The sequence below is a fragment of the Nannospalax galili genome, unplaced genomic scaffold, assembly GCF_000622305.1.
Source record: "Nannospalax galili isolate Female #2095 unplaced genomic scaffold, S.galili_v1.0 scaffold1437, whole genome shotgun sequence".
Lineage (NCBI taxonomy): Eukaryota > Metazoa > Chordata > Mammalia > Rodentia > Spalacidae > Nannospalax > Nannospalax galili.
This window is the reverse complement of record NW_008341050.1, coordinates 2,683,084-2,691,219: the sequence shown is the minus strand read 5'-3', so window position 1 is coordinate 2,691,219 and position 8,136 is coordinate 2,683,084.

Here is an 8,136-nt window from a genome sequence, read left to right as displayed (position 1 = left end):
CAGATGCTACAATACTGTCAGCTGTATGGCCTCAGAACCTCTATCAAATAGTTGTCACTGTAACCCGGCGATGGATGTGGCATGGGTGCTGGCCCATGGACCTTAAGGGTGTATAAAGAATAGCAGGCCATCCTTTTCCTCTATCACAGTCCTGTATGTGCCCTTCTCCAATGCCAGCTCTGTAATTGAAAGACGGCAGTGTGAGGTCATACTTGGGGCTGTCTCACATTCTCTAAGGCCAGACATCACTAACTAACCAGGAACAACCTCAGAATCCTTAACACGAGATCAAGGGAACCTCAGCTGAACGGTTCACAGAGAGCTTGAACTTCTAAGGGATGAAGTAGTTTGGAGGAGGGAAAGAAGGTCGAGTCATGCTGCATGGAGAATCTACTGCTTGATTTGCTGGAAATAGCTCTATGGGCTTAGTCTTGATTCCAGACTATCTTCTCCCAGAGGGAGGGTCTACCTCAGAGCATGCAAAGTGGGGCCTAGGAACCCTAGGCCTCCCATTGTGTACATGTTACCCACTCCACTCCTTACCCAGCTCTTGGTCTAGGCAGGCTCTACTACACATTGCCCCCATCTTCCTTTATTGAGTGCTCCACCTGTGTCAGGCCTGGAGTAAGTCCTGTACATCAGGGACCTCACTGGTCCAGCTGTCTGGACCCCCATTTTACAGATGGAGAGGCAAAGATTGTCTTGTCTCCCAGCTCTACAGGAGCTGAGCTCAGCAACCCCCCCAACACTGGATTCATCTAGGCTGTGAGCCAGGTCCCCAACATCAAATGAATTCCATAATTTGTAAACGCAGCAGAGTGGCTTTTACAGAGGCATGTTGGGAAGTGATAAACAATATCTTGGATAGATTTACAGAGCCACTGAATGCCCGCATCCCACCGACTCCTGCTTTTGCTAGGAGCCACATGCGGCTGGAGCACAGGACCAAGAAGGCTTTTGTGGCTGACAGCCAGGCCTTTCTTGGGCTTTTATGACAGGTTTATAACGTGGAGGAGCCTGGGGATGCAGGAAGGAGGAGGGCTGCTTCTGTCTGGGTCTCAGGCAGGAGGAAAACAGAACACAGAGACACAAAGGAGGCCAGCATTGCCCTTCCTCCAGGGGTCTCCTGCCAGGGCTTCTGAAAGCCGAGGGCATCTCTAGGGTGGGGCCATAAACCCTGTACCCTGTGCCCTGGCTGTTCCACTGAGAGTATGACCCAGGGCCTTTTTTCCTGTCTGGGCCTCAGTTTCTATGTCTCTAGGGCAATTGTTTCTAACCCTGCTGGGCATCAAACTTATAACGCAGCTGGAACAGTGTCTCTACCCTGGCCCTATAGGCAGGAATCTGGTGAGGAATCCAACAGTGAGTCAGGTGAGCAGACTGAGCTAAGGAGCTCTTCTGTGAGGAGAGGATCTTCTAGGGCCAGTTGATTGGTAACCTTGGGAGGCTGGTGTGCTGCCTGGGGTCCCACCTTTCTTCCTGAAGCCCCACTTGCTAGAGTCACCTGGGGCCAGGCATAGGTAGGGGGCAGGGAGACATGTCCAGCTCCCTTGCCTTTCATTGCAGGTTGGCATCAAGTGATGTCAGCTGTGAGTGTATGGACCCACATTGGGGGCCAGGGACCTCCAAATTCCCTTTTTTACCTTTTCCATGTACTTAATCCACAGTCAAGCCCTGCAGAGCCTGCCTTATGCTTGTGTCTAGGACCTGTGTCTCTCTCCCTCCATCACGTGAGCCACGTCACTGCTCCCAGTCACTGTGGCTCTCCCTCGATGATAACAGCTACTCCTTGCTATTGTGGCTCCCATCTCTGCCTCTCAGGGCCAGACCCTGTGGCTCCCCCAAAGGTCACCATTGTACCTCTGGGCTCTTTCTATCTACCCTGTCTACCCAGCTTTCCCATTCTGCCTATCCTCATGGGTGGCTGAGGCCTGAGGGATTTAGAAAGAGTCTCCCAGGGTATGCAGCAGCTGAGAGACAGCAGCAATAGTATATGCTCAGAAGTCCACCCTCAGCTCATAGAGGGTTGATATCATTCACTGGAAAGCACTCACCCAAGTGTACCTGCACTGTGTGAACACGGTCCTCAAGGGTCTGTGAGCAGCAATGGAGAAAAGTAGGCAGTACCAGGGTCTTTGAAATTGGGTAGAGATGGTGAAGGGGGTCAGTGACCACAGGAAGGTAGTGATATATGTTCTCATTCCCTCCCTTTCTTTCAGATAGGGTCTCATGTAGCGCAGGCTGGCTTCAAACTCGCCATGTAGCTGAGGATGACCTTAAATTCCTAATCCTTCTGCTTCTCCCTCCAGAATGCTGAGATTACAGGTGTGCACCATCACAGTGCTGGAGATCAAACCCAGGGCTTTGCGCATGCCAGGCAAGTACTCTACCAATGGAACTACCTCTCCAGACTTGCTACATGGTCTCTAAGACCCATCCCCACCCTCCTGGTTCCTTCATGACCCACCCATCCCCACCCTCCTAGTTCCTTCATGGCCCACCATGCACAGAAGCCATGGAGAAGCTGTACTAGGGTAAAGAGAGGGACCTACTGTTCTGACTAAAGTGTTTCTAGGAGCATGGGCTCATTAGCAGCTCTGAAGCCTGGAAAGTTCCAGGCAAACAAGGATGAATTGGTCACCTTACATAATAGTGTCTTGTGGGCATTCATCCCTCCTATGTCATTGTAGCTCTGGCTCTGCCATCCCACAGCTATCAGAGATGCTTTGGATCCAATTTCACGACTAGGAAAGTAGCCTGCAGAGTTGGGCAGCAGATGTGGAGGCCCAGGTCTGTGATTCTTGGTGGCAATAGGTTAGGCCCCACACCTATCTTCACTTCTTCTCTGGGACTCTCTTTTCTTTTCTATAAAATAGGAATATTAGCCAGGTGTGGTTTATGCCTGTAATCCCAGCACTTAGGAGAGAAATGCAGGAGGATCAGGAGTTCAAGGTCATCTTTGATTACATAGCAACTTTGAGATCAGCCTGGGCTACATGAGACCCTATATCCAGCTATAGTTCAGTGCCTAGAGTGCTTGCTTAACATGTAGGAAACCCTGGTTTGGTTAGTAGCATAGTATAAACTGGGATGAGACATGCCTGTAAGGGAGGTGGAGGCAGGAGGATCAGAAGTTCAAGGTCATCCTCAGCTACATAGTAAGTTTGAGGACTGAGAGCCTGTCTTAAAAAATAGATAAAAATAAAATGGTGATATGTGGACAGAGCATTGGTCCCTCCTGCCTGCTCCCTGTCTCTAAGGCAGTCCCCAGGTTCTTTCTTTTTGCACTGGGTGCTTGAGAAGAGACACAGGGGTCTGGTCCACAGGAACCTACTGACTGTCTCTACTTCTCTGTAGGTGGGCAGGAGACCCAGTGTCCTGTGGTGGCCTGCCTGAGGCCATCCTCAGCCAGACCCTGCCACTAATATCTCAGTTCCTTGTACCTCAGCAAGGTGGGCCTGGGAGAGGCTGACAGGAAGGATGGGCTGGGATGGCTTGTTCTGTTCCTGGTTCCTTTGAGGACACAGAATTGAGACAATTGTCTTTATGGGTGGCTGGGCAGAGTGGGGCCCCCTATAGCTGTGTCGCTCTAGCACAAGGAAGGGCAGCTCAGACTAAAAGCCAGGAGGTGTGGGTTCTACACTCATCCCACATTCACACTGGAGAACCTAGTCCTCAAAGGGCAATGAATTCCCCCTCCTTGCCAATTGCTGGATGGCTCTGATGGCAGGACCTGAGGTTCTATCACTTTTCATAGGTTTGTGGGCTGATTCCAACCAAGGGAATCCTTTTTCCTCTCTGCCCCTACCTAAAGCATGCACACACACATACATGTATGCACATGCATACCTCCATAGGACTGTAGGAAAACAGCTTCAGATACCTCTGAGCTGGGTGTGGTGGCACATGCCTTTGATTCTAGTACTTGGGAGGTAGAGTCAGGAGCATCTTGAGGCCAGCCTGGTCTACATAGTGAATTCCAGGCTACCCAGGGCTACAACCCCCTCAAGCCGCAACTCACAAGTACCTCCACTCACCTCCAGTCACTATCCCCCTTTATCCTCATATCTATAACCTTCAGATATCCTTGAGCACTGCCACACCTTTACATATACACTTTTGGGCACATGTACACATCCCCCTCACCCCAACCACCATAGAGGTGATGTGTCATCCTGAAAAGTTACTGAGGAGACTTGACCAGGAGCAGAGGAGGGACTCAGAGAGTGTGGGGAGTGGAATGGGCACAGGTGGGACCTTCACCCTAGAAATAAGGTGTTCTGAGCTATAGACCTTTGTTCTGCCCCAGGCTCTGGTCTCCTTTTGACCAGCCCAACAGAGCAGCAAGAGGCCTCCATCCTGCACGGTAACCTGGCTGTACTCTCTTCTCATAGCCTGGTGTGGGCAATAGCTCATTTCTCTCTAGTCTACATCTACAACAAGGAATCGCAGTCCTCTTTAAAATGCAGGAGGAACTGAGGTGGGCATGGCATGAAGGTGGCTGGTCCAAGGTCGTGTGGAAACCAAGGAAGGAAATCAGATCGCCCCAGGGAGGCGGCAAGAGTCACTAGCTAGTTGGAGCTTCCGTCAGGAGCCAAGATGTGTGTGTTGGCCTTGTCTGACCCTCTCTATCCACTCTCATCCTGGTTGCCCTCCCTGGGACTCAGTTTCCTCTTTTGTCAGTGCTAGAGTCTGGCAAGACCTCACTTCTCAGCATTTTTTTTTTCCTGCCTTAACTACCCAGCTCCCGGAGAGATCCTCAGCTTCATTCCCAGCTCCAACAGGGCAGCAGCTGGCCAGGACTGCAGGTGTGTTTCAGGATGGGAAGACAGTCATCAAGTGTTGAGCCACAGAAGGTGATGCTGATGGACCCCAGAGCCTGGATGGTGACCCTGAGTTTGTTCCAATGCTGCCTGATCCCTCCTGTCTGGTGTTGACAGGCTGCTAGCGACAGGGCATGTGATGGCATGGAGGGCCCTGGGGCAGGATGGAGGAGGTGTCCTGAGGGTGCTATGATGCGGGCTGCCATCTACAGAGCTGGCGGAGGAGCCAAGAGGAGGGCTCTCAACTTCAAGGGCACAAGAGTGCTTTACTCAGAGTGGCCAGAGATCATGCAGGTGGCCTGAAGACAAGGAGAGGAAAGGCAGATGGGGCTAGTGTCAGGCTGTTCCGGGTGGCTCTGGGCAGCCCTGGGCAGCTCTGGGCAGCTCTGGGCAGCTCTGGGCAGCTCGCTCTTGGCTCTTCCCTAGGTCTCTGACTTCTTTTTCTGTCTGTTCCACCTGCCACCCTCCCTACTCTGTGCTCTTGGTCTGTCTCTGCCTGGGCGCTCAGTACAAACTCTGAATAGCTTGTAGGACAGAGCCCCTGGTGCCCAGACTGCCTGTGCAGGGTCAAGCATTCATCCATCAGCTTCTGGATGACTTGACGCATGTGGACATCATTGCAGCTAGAGAAGGCCATGTGCGTCATATGAGGCTTCCTGGAAGAGTGAGGATCAGAACCTGTTACTGAAGGAGAAAGATTTCAAAGCCTCGAGAATGCTCTGTTCACAGCTATAAGTAGCCTAGGGCCTGGGAATGGAGAGAGAGAGAGAGAGAGAGAGAGAGAGAGAGAGAGAGAGAGAGAGAGACGGAGGGAGGGAGGGAGAGAGAGGAGAGAGAAAGAGAAAGCCAAGAGTGGCAGGTAGAGAATGCAGATTCTGGAAGTGTCTTGGAGGGGTGGTATGGGGTCATAGCAGTGATTGGGCAAGAATCACTGGGGTTGGGACAGAGTTGGGGCACAGCTGGACAGGGCTGTGTGTCCCCATAGCCAAGGAGGTTGTCTAGCAACACCAGCTGCTGAAGAGAGACACAGTAACAGTTGGGAGGAGCTGTGGAACGATGGTATGGGAATTAGATGCCCCAGTTGGGCTCTGTGCTGCTCTCCGAGTGACTGCAGTTTCTTTCCTCTCTCTAAGAGAGGTCCTGTAAACTAGGGTCATGACTGTTTGTTTCTGCCTCTCAGGTCATAGGGAGAGAGGATGAAAGACTGAGACCACCTTGCTGAGTGATCCCAAATCTGTTGTTCTGTGGGGCCCATCCTTCTGGCTACTCCTGCTGACCTGCTGCTCCCAGAATTCCTTCCATGTACAGAGGTAGGTGGGGCTGTAGGATGCTCATGGCTATTTTCAGTACTGTGGGGAGGCTTGTGAGAAACAGCTGCAAAGAATGGGTCCTTGCCTTGTGCCTCTGCCCTCTTTAGAGGGCTCCTTGCATCTTTTACTGGTCACAGCTGTCTGTTACTCCTACCCTAAATGGGCTTGAGTGTGGTGATTCACTCTGGGCCCAGAAGGAGAATGAAGCAGCTTTTGCCCATGGTCTGGTACTTGGTTCTAGATCCCAGCTCACTGAGGACTGGAACAGCAGACCCTCCAGGTCTTGGTCCTTCATGACTCTCTGGATTCTTTAAGTTACCCATGGCTCCAGATCTCCTCTCCTGGCTGTCTGGGCTCCTAGCACCTACCTGGGGTGTGAGGGTAGAGGTGGGCTGTGTGAGCCCTGGAGGTCGTGGCTCACTTCTCTGCAGTGCTGAGGCTCATGGGCCTCTTCCCTCTTTGGACTGAAGCTCCTGGTGGTAAACTCCCTTCCTGGGTGCAGGATGGTGAGGAGAAGTTGAGGTGTGGTGTGTCTGCAGGGTTTCCATGGACCACTTTATCTTGTTATTATGATATATAATTATATTAACCATTTTTATTATTACATTTATTTAGTGTGTGTGTGTGTGTGTGTGTGTGTATGTGTGTGATGGTGCAAGTGTGAAAACAACTTGTGGGAGTTGCTCTCCCCTTCCACTATGTGGGTTCCAGGAATTGAACTCAAATCATCAGTCTTGGCAGCAAGCACCGTTACCCACTGAGCCCTCCTTCCTGCCATTGTGGGTCTTTTTAGAGAACTACTGATGCCTAGGCCTGAGATTGTAACTAGGCTAGGAGGGATAGTCCTCTTAAGAAAACCCCCTTGCCTAAAGAATTTCCACAGGTGGAGACACCTGAGCAGGTGAAGACGGGATTCAGCATTCAGAGATGCTAAATCCAGAGGCCCACCATCAGGCCCTCAGGGGCCCATCATTCAAGCATCAGCTTGAGGGATGTTTACGCAAAATCTCCTTGGACTGTTGGTGACGTCCAGAGGGAGCACAGCCACCAAGATTCTGGGCCTTTGACAGGTAGCAAATGGCCTACTGGGCCTAGACTATAGCTTGAGAACTTCACTCTTGGACAATGACAGCTGTCTCCTTGAGAGGAGTGGGTGGTGGCTGGGCTGAGGCCAAGAGGGAACATGTTAGTTCTTCTCAGGTGTCTACGTGTCAGTTCCAGCAAGGAGTCCCACTTGGCTCCCCATCCTTTCTGGAAGAAGCTGAACTCAGTGAAAACCATCAAGGCAGGCTATGTGACCAGCCAAATATCCTGTCCTTGAAGGAACACAGTTGAGACCAGATCACCTTGGCCTGTGGATGCAGGAAAAGATATCCTGATTTGGGGTGTGAGGAGGGGTTGGATGTGAGCAGATGCCCGACCTCTGTGGTTCCTTCTCGTCCAGAGTTCCTTGGCAGAGAAAAATACCCGCAGAACGCTAAGTGGTGCACAAGGTTACTGAGGACGGAGCAGAAACCCGAATGTAGCCGGTGGGAGGAAGGCAGCAGCCGGGAGGGGAAAGTAGGTCCTCAGAACAAATGAGGTAGGGCATGAAATTAACGAGGCTGGGAAAGGGCTGAGCTCAGGGACTCATTTTAAAAACTGTCTCTTAGCAAGAAAAACGAGGGAAAGGAATTTGGACAATGGGGAAATAATAGAGGGTGGGAAAGGAGCTCTCAAGTGCTGTAACTTGCTTTCCCCAGAACGAGGAAGAGATGCAGATCAGTGGGTCTGGGGTGACCCCTGCTTGCCAGGCCAGATAGACATTGGCTGGGGGTAGAACTGAAGCAAACACCTGCTGCCTGAGGCTCTCAGGCTCCTGGGTTCCAGCCCTTTCACGGCACCTTCTTTCAAATGCTCCCTTCTTCATCTGAGCTTCCGTCTTTCTGGTTTCACCCCAGAGACACACCTGAGTCCCCTTCTCTCCAGAAATCTTCTCTGGCAGCTCAGAGTTCACACTGTTC